This window comes from Alligator mississippiensis, chromosome 12 (assembly GCF_030867095.1).
Source record: "Alligator mississippiensis isolate rAllMis1 chromosome 12, rAllMis1, whole genome shotgun sequence".
Taxonomy (NCBI): Eukaryota; Metazoa; Chordata; order Crocodylia; family Alligatoridae; genus Alligator; species Alligator mississippiensis.
The window spans coordinates 67,392,425-67,407,181 of NC_081835.1; the positions used below are offsets into that span (position 1 = coordinate 67,392,425).

The 14,757-nt window shown below is 44.0% G+C and overlaps 1 long non-coding RNA gene across 3 annotated transcripts in view; it reads right to left on the reverse strand.

Annotated features, from left to right (window-relative positions):
- The window catches only part of LOC102571410 (uncharacterized), a 73,360-nt gene that overhangs the window by 28,094 nt on the left and 30,509 nt on the right, over nt 1–14,757 (reverse strand). For 2 of the 3 annotated variants that reach the window (XR_009455969.1, XR_009455968.1), the window contains one exon: nt 1,965–2,108. The exons of the other annotated variant lie outside the window; for it this stretch is intronic. This is a non-coding gene — a long non-coding RNA (uncharacterized LOC102571410). The remainder of the gene's footprint in view (nt 1–1,964; nt 2,109–14,757) is intronic. 3 annotated transcript variants of the gene reach the window in all.

The following is a 14,757-nucleotide window of genomic DNA, read 5'->3' on the forward strand; positions in this document are numbered from 1 at the left end:
AGAATCCTGTTGAGATCAAAACAAGGCATAATACGTAAGCACTAAACTGCCTGTCTATGTCCAGACTGCCAGACCTCCAAAGGGAATGGGTCCCTCACATTTCCACAATCTCTACAGGGCAGCACAAATGTCTGGGAGCCTGCTGGCAATATTTACTCTGCCTTGATCCAAAGCACAATATGCTTTCACTGCCACCAGTATCTCAGAAGCAGCACAGGACAGACATGAAGTCAAAGGACAGATGTATTTGGAAAGTTAGACAAAGGTGGAAAGGTTTTTGCTCTAATGCTTTATGCCTAGCATTTCTCTATAAGACTGTGATAACTGGCAGGATATTATCACTCTCTTCCCAAAAGACCATTAATGCTTCTTCCTCTTTGCTGCTGACTCTAGCCAAAGAAGTCTGGATCTTATGGGTGGTTGAAGTGAGCTAAATAATTTTTGCTGTTATTGAAAATCCTGACATCTGTAGAACAAGTATGCCATGACCACAGGATACTGATGGCAGGGGAAGATAAATAAATAAAACAAATAGAGTAAAAGCCCTTGATAGCTTCTCTAGCTTTGAACCTCACAACTATTCCTGTTGCAGATGCTTCTGCTGCTGCCGCCTTTCTCAACATTAGAAAAATGTAAGTGAGAGGGATATGAGACAGGACCAAGGGCTGGGATATATCACTCAGTAGGTCTCTCAGTATGCCCAGAGGAACCATACAGAGCATGAGATCCACTCAGAGAAATGCTGGAAGCAAAGTTTGCTGCAGGAATAAATCAGTGACCCTTGCAAGACAAGTACTAGTTGAACTGTTTTCCCATCGCTCAGCTGTTGTGGGAAACACGAGGCAGCTGTGGATGCATTACACATGGTTATGGTGTTTGAAGATTAAAGGGATTTGTTGCCACATTCTGTATGAACCCTCAAGACTAATGATGTCGAAAGCACGGGGGGGAAATCCCTACCCTTTGCAAAATGGTGGAGATGCAGCATCTTACAGGAGCTCCTGCCATACACAAAGGGAATGGGCCCTGCAGAGAGCTGAGAATGAATTCATCTGTTGGCCACCACCCCGACTCCTGCCACCACCATGTTGGGGAGACTGAAACACTCTGTAAAACTCTAGCTTGGCTAGTAAACACGACCTCGCCTGGAACCCCCAGGCATATAGTCACCGCAGTCTGTAACACACCACGCACAACTGGACAGCTCACCATGCAAAAGCCTTGGGAACAGGTCGATCTCTGATAGCTGTGCTTGAGAGGAGGCATAGGTATGCTTCTGGGTGCTGCATGCCAGCCCTCCAGCACTCAGAGCTCTCTTTGCTTGGACAGTATTTGTGACTGTAGCTGTACTGAGGAAAACCTGCATCTATACTATGAATTTGAGATGATTCTATGCCTGCTGCATCTGTGGTCAAGATGTCATGCCTGGGAACTAAGACAGACCATTTTTGTAATCTTTCCTTTCAGCAGAGACAATATTTTCAATCCTATGTCAGTGCAACAAGTGATACAAAACAAAAATTCATTTGACACTACCAAATACGATCACCCCCAAAGGCATGATGGCTGTGTTTCAGTTGGCTAAAGACGGAACAAAAGAATTCAAAGTGTTTTTGTTTTCATCGAGGAATGGCCAAGTTCTCCAGTGCCATGAAAACAACTCTACAAAGGAGGAACGCTCACACATCTGGGCAGTTGCACCTTGCTTTCATTCTCCTGAACGCAAGGTTTTCTGCTGGGGATAGATATTTTAGAAACCAAAACTTCTGCTACAGGGCCTGCGCAAAGACCAACAGGTTATGTTGCTATTGTAGCTCTCCTTATTTACTGCTTGGTTGCTAGTTTCCATCAGCTCCCATAATGTGCTAGAGGGGCTGTTCATATTGTCATGATCCAAGAAACTTCTAACAATCTGAGACTCATAATACTAATGGTAACAAGAAGCATTTTTGGGTAATACTTACTGTACATGAAGCAGTCAAAATCATCTGGTTTTCAAAACCAAGGACCGCTGGATATTTTTAGATGATCTGGCAGCAGTGAATTTTGAGACCCAGGTCTCTGATAACTGATGGCAGCCTCAATGGATTCAGAGCAGAATGCTGGTACTGACAAAATTAAAAGATTAGAAGATCATAAGTTACAGAAATGCTCTCTTGCTCTCTCTCTCTGAAGAGCAATTTTGTGTAACTCAGAGCTTTCTTAATACACAGAGAAGTAGATGGTTAGCTAATGAAACCGACATCTGGTGCTCCGAAAGAGCCAAGAATGTTCTTGCAGAGGTCACAAGGTGAGCTGCAGAGTCACAGAATAAAACGAACAGAGAGATCTCATGTACTGAGTATCATATTTCTGAACATATCCTTGACATCCTGTCATATACAAATCACCACTAGTATAAATGAGTCATAATAGCAGTTCTCTTTGAATGTTGTGCTTTAATGTACAACATTTCTCCAAGGAATGTACAGTAGTTCTCCAAGGAAATTCCTATTTTTGAAGAGTCTTGAAAGCTACCCATTTTTTTAAACAATGCATTCAATACGAATGGTAAAATCTAACAATTTGAACCTTATTAAAATGGTCACAAATCAGCAGACAACCAGTGCAGTGGTCCCAGGTAGGACCATGAGCATAATACCAAGACACTTCCTTCTTTGTACACGTAAGGACAATATCAGCAAAAGAGATGGGTCAAGCCAAATGGATCTGGAGAGGTGTTCTGCAACATTAACATCCAGAATTTTCTCTGCACCGCCAAAGGTCTCCCAGATATGGTATAAACAAGTCTCCCTGCCTGGAAGCCTCTTTAGTTTTGCATGAACAGTCAGATGCTGACAAATGCTGTGAAAATGAGAGAAGTTCCCAGCACCTTTCATCTTGGTCACCTCACAATAGATTGATTCTTCTTGCTGCATCTTGTGTTCCTTGTTTAGTCTCCTAGCTCAAAGCACCAAGTGCAGAAGTATCTGAGGAGAGACAAGAAAACTAATGCTGTTTAAATAAGGGAAAAATCTAACAGGACTGTCAGCCTCTCTGGAGCTAAACCCAACCTGGGCTTTTCCTAAGATCCCAGCAAGCTCCGTTTCATCTCTGCTCATTCTCAGAAGTGCGTTCTCAGCTGTTACTGTTGCTTCTACAGGCGTCCATTGTAAGAGTCAATCCAGAGAGTATGGCCTCCCGAGCTCTGGAAATCATGCAACCTGTTGCAACTCAGCTATGCTGAGGAAGTCTGGGCATCGATGCAACAAAAGCCTGTGATACAGAATTGAAAGAGGTGGTAGCAAGCCCAGGATTGACCTTGCTGCTGCTGCAGAAGCTGTAGATCTGTGGCAAAAGGACATGGCTTGTCTCAGGGGGAAGGGAAAGTCCCCCGTGCCAGGGTTTAGAGACTGAGAGGCTGATCTATATCAGCACTCTCATCCAAAGATAGAAACCTGGGGGCCTGGTGAATCTGACTGGCAACTTCCTGAAGTACCATAAGGCTTGGGTTTCAGTGGGCATGTGGGTTGGTTCTATCCAGCTGAGGCACGATGCGCATTGTGCACCATACAAACATAGGGCTCGCTTCCTTTAAATTCCTCTTTTCAATTTCGGTTACATACTTCATTACTGAGTAACAAGATAAACATGGTTTGGCTCCACTCCTGCATCCAGGTACCAGGGGCACTTCTACAGGTGCTCTGGGGGTGGAGGAAGGTGCTTGAATTAGAGTGGCTCTGCCGCAGCATCCTGTTCAAAATGGCAGCAGGGACACTTGAACTAAGGCTTGTTCAATGAGCTTTAGTTAAGTGCCCCCACCACCATTTTGAAGTGAGGGGATGCTGATACACGAGACATGGAGGCTGGCTGGAGTGCGGTAATTACCACGCTCCAGAAGACTCGATGAACTGAGTCTGCTCTGACATGCTGTAATTACAGCACACCTACAGGCACCCCACCATTGCTCATCCTGAGAGAGTTCAAAGGAACCTGAACTCCAGTTGGAAACTTTGCCTGCTGGATGCAATATACCCACAGGTGTTTGCAGAAACTAAGGACAGCCTTTTCAGGACAAGACAGCTTCTGTCAGCTAACATGAGCACAGTGTTATAAGGTCCTTAGTTTATGATGAAAGAGCAGAGCTTACATGAAACGTCTACAGTGGTGCACTGCCTGCCTTTCTGCCCCATGCCATCGCTCTGCAGTGAGCAGCACAGTTCTTCTCCTGGCACCTCAGGGCCTTGGTCTGTTCTAAGTTCCAGTCACTTTGTCATCCTAAGTGCTGACTTCCTTAGCTACTAAGGAGCCAGTTAAAGTCCAAGTGATCACTGTTGTTTTTACTGCATCTCCAAGTTACCTCCATTCCCACCATGAACTAGTCTTGATAGTTCATTAAGACCAACCGATATATCCCTGTGTGAACAACCCTTCAGTCCTTGTAGGCCAAAATACAAAAGTGAGAAGGGTAAACTGAGTCATGCATTCTTTTTGTAAGAACAGAACAAAAATTCCCCACATTCCTGCAAGCAGGTGGCAAGAAAACGAAAGCAATATTATTTACATTACAGAACTTGGTTCAGGTCACCTGAGGCTCTGCTCTTTAATGTCTGGCTGTATCCAGAGGCCTAGGAGGTTTGGTACAACCTGCAAACAAGCTTCGTTTCAAAGGTTGAGCGGCAACCTTCAATCAAAGCAGCTGGACAGTGCTGATGTGATGCTTTTCTTCCAAGCTGTGAGCTAAATGCCATGTTTAAAGCCAGCTCCCATTTGCCACTCTCTCATCATATCCACCATTTCTGCTCTTCTCTATGAAAGCAGTAAACAACAGGGCAGCAGTTCCCTCTCCACTGCTTCTTAGAGAACATATGTGCTTGCTTTCCTTCAAGAACAATAAATGTTTCGCAAACCAGATGCTGGAGCAACTCGTTGGACTCATGCATATGGTCCTCCTTCAACTAGGGTCTCAGTTTTAAGTTTGAAAACTTCTGTTTCATCATGATTTGAAGAAAAATATTTTCAGAGAAAAAAGGGATAAATAATTGGTAGACATCAGGCCCCACCGTCTGGCCAAAATGCACACATTGCTACAGTATGACTATTCTGACAGGAACCAGGCGGGCCTTGGACTGCAAAGCAAACAAGAGAAACACATGGCACCTGTTCTGATGGCCTAACTATCACAATGCTCTGGCATCACTGGGCCCCTCACAGACATTACATTTATCATGCGATTACACAGTAAATGGCAACAAGACATATGCAAGATATTTCAGATCCAATAAAATCCTAAACCAGTCACAAAGTCACTCTACTTTTTAACATTCCCATTTAATGCAGAACAACTTTGTAGCTGGTTTGTATCACACTTAATTTTAAACATTTGGCATCTAGACATGCAGAAGCTGTGTGTGCAGCCCACCTGCATGCACAACCCTTGACTATGCCGTCCTGTGGGTAGTCAGCATATTCAAAGGGCAGAAGCATACTGGGCTGCACCAAGCCTTTTAAAAGTCTCGGGTCTGGAGAGCCTGATATCAGAGAGGCTCCCAGTTCCACCATGCTTGCCTTTCAAGAGGCCAGCAGGTAGGGAGCCCAGCATCAGGGATCTAGTCCCAAGTCCAGACTCCCTGTACTGGTAGTCACGTGCCTGGGATCAGAGGAATTTTATCCCCAATGCCAAAAATCAGAAGTCCTACCATGCACATGTGAGGATCAGGCATAAAATTCCTCTATCCCAATCACATGATTATATGAACATCTTCCAGGGACCCTAGGGATGGATGAACCATCATAAAGTAAATGAGGACCAACCTAAACCTTTGCATAAAAATCAAGTGCAACCCAAACTTTCGCCCAAAATTCAAAATCTAATTCTGAAGATTGAAAAAGGCTAAAACAGAACATGGATTTAGAAGCATAAATGAAACCACTTCAATGAGGAAATACAGGTCTCTGCTTTTGTGAGGAGCTTTCCAGCAGTCTGTGTACCCTTGCGAGCAAGAAATGTGTTTTCTTTTTGAAAACCACCAGGGCTAAATTTCATCCACACGATAACACTTGCATTCAAAATTAGCATATTTACAAATGTCTTGGACAACTATCTTATCACTGACAAATAATATTCCCCAAACAAAAGAGAAAGTGCCTTCTACTCCAGAGGACCAGTTAGGCTAACATACGAGTCTGCTGAAGCCATCATTCTACAAGGAAGCCAAGATACAGACGAGTGCAACTCACTTCAATAGCAACGTTAACTATGATCCAACTAGCATTACTTTGGTTTTATGAATGCCTGCAAGGAAACCAGTTGGCCCCAACTGTGTCTTATTTAATTCTGCCATTTAAATACTGGGCCCTATTATAATCTGACAGCCTCATAGATCTCACGCATTCACAGGCTTAACCTTATTTTCTTATTTCACTTTCTCCTTTGGGGTCTACTCTAGTGCAATCACTGCTGCTGTTCAAAGAAAGGCCAATGCTTTTTAAAAAAAAGCCTTTCTACCACCTGCTGAAGAGCCGAGTGAAAAGACCGTCAGCGTTTGAAACAGAAGAAGGGAATGCAGAGCGCTCTTCAGTGGGACAGAATAATGAGAGCTCAGACTGTATGCAAGGTAAAATGAGAGACAGACTACTACACAATGAGCACTGCAAAAACCCACAGAACACCCCACCTCCCACATTTCCTGCACTGGGCCCAAACTGAGCACCTGACACTTCATGGGTCAAATTCTCCATTCCATTATAATGGCTGTCTCTTCCAAAACCCCATTTATTTAGTGCTCTGGCTTATGCCCGAGGCATGCGGTTTTGTATCTTTCTTTTCTTATCTTATCTTATATAATGCATCCGAATAAATGGCTAACACTTTTTAAATCCTGCTAAGCTTTTGGATTCAAAGATATCTTGTGACAACAAATTCCACAGGATGATTATGGGTAAAAAGCGTTTCCTTTCCTTAATTGTATCTACTGCCTCTCATCTGAAGCCCCCTTGTTCCTGTATTATGAGAGCAGTAAAGAGTGCCTGACCAACCTTCTCTAAACGTATTTGACATCCCCCTCTTTGTGTGTGTGTGCATTTCTTTCCTCAACAAACCAGTCCTAAGTATTTTCCAGGAATTTTTTTAATCTCAATGTGTTTGTCATCCATCTCTGGACCCCATTCTGTTTGCATTATGCCATTTTTAGATTGAGAGACTAGGTCTAAACACAGTAAGCTAGGTGACTGGTCCAGTGAGCTAGACAGCAAACTGAAAAGGTGACAGTGCCATCAGCTCTTGTATAGCCTAAACATTTGACAAATTGGAGAGTCCAGGGGAGGGCAACAAAAACGGTGAGAGGGCTGGGGGACATGACTTGCGAGGACAGGCTGAGGGAACTGGGTTTATGTAGTCTGCAGAAAAGACGGCTGAGATGGGATTTAACTGCAGCCTTCAACTCCCTGCAGGGGGGCTGCAAAGAGGATGGAGCTGGGCTGGTCTCAGTGGGGGCAGATGACAGGACAAGGAGCAACGGGCTCCAGTTGCAGCAAGGGAAGTTTAGAATACATATTAGGAAGAATTTTCTCACGAGGAGGGTGATGAAGCACTGGGCCAGGCTCCCCAGAGATGTGGTGCAGTCTCCATCCCTGGAGGTGCTTAAGACCCGGGTAGACAAAGCCCTGGCTGGGATGATGTACTTGGGGCTGGTTCTGCTCGGAGCAGGGGGTCGGACCTGATGTGACCTCCTGAGCTCCTTTCCAGCCCTCATTCTCTATGATTCTATCCTTTTGAGTTAAATCTCTAAATAAACAAGAGATATGCGAATTTTGTACTTCTATAAATAATGCTCTCCCCCATCTCTATGTAATTAGTTTCTTCTTCTTAAAGAGCCTTTAACTGCTCTATGAATCATCTCTCTGTACACATGCGCTTGCGTGCACTACCCTTGTTTGTCACTGCTAACTGACCGTGGTTAGCAAGTATCACAATGGGATAACAATAACACCAGAATAGCTTTGTCCTGGTTCCACTGGGATTCTTTCTACTACTGAATATGAAGTAAAGGGCCACAGCATCATATTCCAGTGGTAAAACTGGTGTGCTTAGATCCCAAAAGGTGTTTGTAAGAATGATCCCAAAACCATTCCAGGTCCCAAAGGTCAAAACAACAACCAGTTTAAGAAGCATACTAAATTGCTTTTACAGAATTTGTACTGGGTATTTGAAAATACTGTATTTTCTAGTATTTTATCATTTTCTGGTACCTGGGGACTTTAATTTCTAGCATAGAAACTGTGGATTTCTTTTAATGTTCAAAAGGAGAATGCAATACATTTCTGTATTTGGGTAATTTATTTTTGCAGGTTTTGTTTTCAGAAGCAGCATTAGTCATCTCCACTCTAAGGCCACTTCTTATATTAATAAGTTACTTCGGAGTAACTTATTCATTTGCAGTTTACTCTTCAAAAAATTCACACCTGAACTATATAATGCTCCTCAGATAGTACGCTGGTGCCATGTGTCATTTTCCCTGGAGTTCTGACAGTAAATAATGACCAGCAGCCAACAACAAAAACACAGGTATTACAAATCCAGCCAATTATTGATCACTGACTTGCACCCAAAAAATGAGGATTCAAATAAAGTATTTAAAAAGTCAGTATGAGGCTTCTAAAGTCAATTTTAATATCTGCTTGGCTTAACTCAAGTTGCTCCCTAAGTAGTTCATGAAAACACAGTAGGGACACTAACTGCCACGGACTGTGCTCTAACAGGTGCTAATTTGCTTATGGCAAAGACTGAAATATTCTCGAAAAAGCACTATACTTAAAAGCTGACTACCTGGGGCTATGAATAAAAGCAGTAAGCCATGACAAGGTCATTTAGGTAGAGTGGTATGGGTTGTGTTTTCAAATGGTTATCCGATTACTCTTTGCATCATAATGGAGCCTCTCTGGAATTTTATGCAGTGGAACCTGTCCTTTTTAAACAACAGTAATGAATTTGCTCTAGTTAAGGTGCCCTGAGCTGCTGCAAATTCATTAAGCAACGCACCTATATCATGCAAACCTGACTGGGAACCTGCTCCTGCTGCAAAAAAAACAACACAACAATGAGGGTCACAGACCTGATCCCCTCGCAATTCACCCGTTACTCATTAGCGTAAGCCAGGTTTGTCTACGTAACTTTTTCAATTCTAATATTTGTATCACTCGGACAAGAGTGCTTACGGCTCAGAACTGCTCATCTGAGGAAGTCCTGATAAAATGTTATAACCTGGGTAATGCAAGCAAAACTGTTTTTTAAAATGCAATGCCATAGGATTCCCAGGGACATGTGGACAGGCTGAGGAAGGGTGGAAGTTCAGCAATTCTCCCCATTAGCTGTGTTTCGCTACGCTCTACCTGCCTTCTTTTTGCCCGGCTCCCATGCACCCCTTACTGGAATACTTAAGTGTGGATCCTCAGTCCAGCTTGGAGTCCTTAAGAGACATTTCTGGGAGCCAGCCCATTGTCACTACTACTGTTCTGAATATCTATTACGAGCACTGACAAACGTGCAAGTCTACCTTGAGACAAGAACTGGAAATATTACTGGGATTATCTTGCATGTCAAAGTCACTACCCAGTCACTTAACAATCACTCAAATAAATGATATAAAATATCACTTTTTTACATAGATGAATAATAGAGTGTTTGTCAGTCAATTCTGGGCTGACTGAGTCCCTTTAACTCTCTGAAACTAGAGTCCTCTTTTTTTTCCCTAAACCTCCCGAGAAAATGTTGACAAAACAGGCAATTTTCTGTAATTTCCCTGCAAGCTTCTGTCAGCACTAGAGGCAGTCAGAGCCCGCTCATTTCAGATAACACCACTGGGTAACCTTTGACATTTACCTCCTCACTGACTTCGGAGACTCCTCTAAGTGTAACAGTTGTGCCTTTCAGGTTGCAGGATGCAGGCCCACAATTTGGGCCTTAGCTCACTGAAGGCAGCCTTTGTTTCCCAGCTGACTAAGAAGCTCTTATAAAAGGGATAAGAAATGTAGTTAATAGCTCAAGAGTGGCCTAATCATCAGCTGCCATTACCCCTCCAATATTAGCAGGGATGACAGACTTATCAATAACAGAGCCCCAGGTGAGGTACGTGAGACGATAACGTGAACTTCGGCTTGATCTCTGCTCTGCTGAGCACAGCACTCATTTAAAAGAAGAACCAGTGTCTATTTTTTTCCTTCATATCGTGCCAAAAATCATTCAGCTGTTCAGCTTTTGTTGTGTTTTTCTATCTTAAACCACAGTGATTTGACCAATTTCTTTTATAAGATGAGATGAAAACCAAACTGAGAACTCTCCCATTAAGCAGCTTCAGCTGGAGATATGCACCTGTGTATTTACATTCATTGTGTGCAACAATAAGAGATGGCATGAGCAGGGTGCCTGTCTCAACATGCACACATGCAGAACTACATAAATACTTTCAAAGCAATGATTATTCCTTTTAGCTAAATAAAAAATAAAAAGCAAAACATAAGTTGGAAGACTGAACAAAAGGCATGGACATTGTTTAATAAATACCTATTTGTTCATTAAAAATTAAATGTACTCATCTTCTACAAAACATTTAACATTCAGTATATTTGTGAACAATATATTTGCGATAATTGATCTGGGCATTCGCAGTGTCCATCGCCATGGTATTTGAGCGATCTGTAGTTAAGCCACTTTGTTTTAACAATCTATGTATCAGATTTTTAAAAATTGCAGAACAAAGTTTTTGAGCCCAATGTCTAACAATTTTGTTTACAGTCTTGTCCTTGTAAGAGCAAAAATGCAACCGCAACAAGCGGGACAATCCAAAAGCTACTGGTTAGTCTGATTGCAGGCTCACTTTGCTCCCAGTGACCAAAGCAGAAGAGGAATGGGAACACTGCCTCCTCGACTTGCCTCTTCATGCTCACTACTGCCTGGTATCACATGGACAAAGCCAGTGTCAGACTACGTCAGAGCTATAGTCGTTCTCACCTGGTGTGCCCTCCTGGACAGTGGCCAACACCAGATGCTTCAGCAAGAGCAGATGAACATTGCCTGAATCCCCACTGTAATGGCTCCCATGATACCTAATAATTAGAGATTAGCTTAAAACCTAAGACGTGCATTTTAATATTCCTTCCTCAGAATTTATCAGCAATGACGACAATCCTGGAGAGCCTCAATAGCCACATAAACATTGCATACCTTTTTGAATCTTACTATAATCGTGGTCTCAAAAACTCCCTGTGGCAAGAAGTTCCATAGCCTCACTACACTAATATAATTACATCAAATGCAACTCTCATTCTCCTCTGCACTTGGATATAAACAGGTGAATGGTTAGCAACTCTTAAAAACTTGGCTTCTACTCAAGCTCCTCTCCAGGCTCAGGATGCACCAGGGAGCAGACCCTGGAAATAAAAAGATGTCTAACCACCCAGCCAGATAGCTAAAAGGCACATGTTTCAAGTCCCACTTGGGGGAAATCACCTCCAATTACCTGCCTTCCACACTGCCCCACTTCCTGGGCTGGAGGGAGGGAAGGGCAGCCACTCAGGCCTGCTGCAAGAGACAGCAGCCAGAGCACTTCCCCCCAGGAGGATTTTCTCCCAGGAAGTAAGAAAAAGGGGGTATATGGAGCCTAGAAAACTAGGGCAAGTCTGTCCCCCTCCCCTCATGAGCAATGGGGCAGATACCCAGCTCCTTCCCCATTGCAGCTACCTGGCATCTGGGGAGGAGGAAGCACAGCTGGAACTGCCAGAGGAGCAGAGGGAGCTGCTGAGCGGAGCACCAGAGAGACAGGATGGATAGGCGTGAAAGGATGGCCAGGACAAACTCTGTACCTTTTTGGGCCAGGTCTTCTTGCGGCTACAGAGCACAAGTACTCTTCATGCCGAGAACAGGCTCACGATGCTGCGAGAACCGACTCCAAAAGGGAGAATAAGAGCAGGCCTTCCTCAGTCTGGACCTAGTCCAAAGCCTACAGAGGCCAGTGAGAGTCTTTCCATTACTTTGAAGGGGCTTGGGGGTTCAGCGCCAAAAGTGTCATGAGTACTTTGATCAGTGGAAATCATAAAGATCCTAGTCTTACCATAAAAGTAATCCATCCATTCTTATCTTGAGACGACAGCATCAGCAAGATGCGTCTAAGCACATGTGGAGGGTATCTGGTGGGAAACCTCCAAAGGCCCCAGTGGCAAAAAGTTACCTATTGTTTGAAGAATAAATTCTCCATCCCCTCACAGCTTGAGCAACTCAAAGCAGTTCTCCCAAGGAATGCCCACACTATGCGGCACCGAAGGAAGCTAAGTATTCATAAAGGATCACATCTACAGAAGGTTTCTTTATTGTCAAACTAGGCTTAGTTTGTTTTATTTTTTAAAAACTCTTTAAACTAGATTTATTTTTAATCCTTTTTCGTTTGAAAAAAGGGAACCTTTAATACAGCCAAAGTGTATGTTGTTTTTAAACATATCCAATCTTTCAAGAATGCCTTGTTTTCATCAGGTTTTTGACTGGAGTTTTGTTACTAATGCTAGACTTATAGTAGCTAAAGCCAATATAATACTTTCCCGAAATATTACTCAGAACTGCTTAGGCTAATATTTCCAAAGCCAGAATTCTTTAAGAAGCTAAGGGCACAATCTCAAATGGCTTGGAGCCACATACCACAAAGTCTACTTTTCTTTACTTCAGAAAGCTCTGCATTTCTTAACTATTGTAGCAATTCCTGCATTGACTTCTGCTCGGGAAGCCTTTTGTTAAACATTACGCATGGCAACCTGAAAGAAAACTATCACAGAGTCCTAAAGCCGACAGGTAACGTAGCAGGTACTAGCAGAGAACAGACAGAGATCTAACCACAAAGCAGCTGGAGCAGGAAGGAGTCACTGCATTGAGTGACAAGTAGTGGAACACAAAGACGAAGGCATCATCCTACGCACAACTAGGAGGGCCCTGCACTGTCTCCTGGTGCAGAAGACGGGGTGAAGATCTGCAGAGGGACTAACTCAGTCATCTTCAGCTCTGCTTCAGTAGCACAGACATGAGTAGTTTTGGCCCAGGTCAACAGAGGCTTCAGAAATATGGCTTTTCTTAAAGTCAGGACTTGAATGTAAAGCAAGTTACCAATCTGAAATAACTGGCAAGTGCAAGGTCCCACAGATCTGGAAACGCCCAGCGCCTGCCTGAGACTGGCTGCATGAAGTATTTCCCTCTCCTCCACCCTCCTCAGTGACATGAAACACGGGTCCTGAACTGTCAAGAGCCTGTTCTAGGAGGATTTTAAACTTCACTGCAGAACTGCAAGGAAGTTTTTTTACCTCCCTGCCTCCCATCTGACACCTTCAGGGAAGGAATTCTACCTGATCAACACATCAAAGAGCTACTCAACACAGCTCACAAAGACAAAGACACTCTCATGGACCCAGAGGGACAGACTTCCATCTTCAGCTCTCTCTGTGCAAAAATGAAGTTTATTTCTTACCTATGGGGACTTTTTACCATCTTGTACCATCTACACTTTCCCCAGAGCCTGACAAAGGGACTTTGATCCCAAAAGCTTGCAGAAAAGGACAATTTTCTTGCCATTTTCTAGTTGGTCTAATAAAAGGTACAATTTTGGAACCAAGAGTTCTAGTTTTTTGTATGTTCTAGGAGGATGCATTTCCCTGGCAGACGGGATCAAGGCTAGCGAAATAGCAGCCAGTTACTGAGTGTAACACAGCCCTGGGCCTTTGGAGCTAATCTAGGGTCCCTTAGCTTCCAGAAAGTATCCTCCCCGATCCTCCCCCTTCTCATCATGCTCCCAAGCAGCTCCTGCGAGGCTGTAGCTGTAGCTCAGCCTTCCAGCACTGCAGACCAGAGGGCTGGTGTGAGGCCAGTCCGTAAGCTGGATCGCGCAGGTGAGGTTGGTCTGCAGGTGTGATCCAGTGCACTGGATCTAGTCACGGAACAGCCCTGCACAAGGGCTGGGCCCAGCCCCTCATCCTGGATCCAGGTACGAAGTGACCCCACGTGCTTGTGTACAGGGCCATGTCATCCAGCTCACAGGGCTCCCCAGGGGGCCAGAAATTTGCCAGTGAGGGAGTGGTGGACATATTCACAGCCATGATTTCCGCAAGCTGGATGACATGGCCCCAAGAGCCAGAGCTTGAGCACCGTTGCTGCTGCTGCTGCTGAATGGATTTTCTAGTCGCTTGCCACCCACAGTGGGAATGAGGAAAGGTCTGGGGCTTTGCTCGGATGCTGAGTATGACAATACATTCACGGCAACTACGCAAGACGTTTGTTTCCCTGAACCTGAGGATGTGCATGATTGTGACTGAGCCGGTCAGGTGCTCCCCCTGGGATACGTTCCCCATCGCAGCCTACATTAGCTGTCACCGAACATCCTGCCAGCTGCCATTATGCGTTCTAAGCTGAATGAGCATTAACACAGGGCTTTCCTTTGTCTGCTGCTAAGCCCATTCTGTTTTCGAGGAGTGAGCCAGGTTTAAATGTCCCCATCGTGCTGCAGCACTGCCATTCGTTATATTAACTACTCTCCACCCACAGATGACAATCCAGCACATCTCCAAATTAGCCTTTTTATTGAAATCAATAAAGGAGAAAACACATGACACTAAACTATTTGGTGGCAGCTTTGTTATAAACTCATTACTGGGAAAACAGCAATTGGACAGACCTTTAACCACTGTCATTGATTCCAGCACAGAGAGAGTGATCTATTGAGTTAATCAGCAGTGCTACCGTGAGTAGCA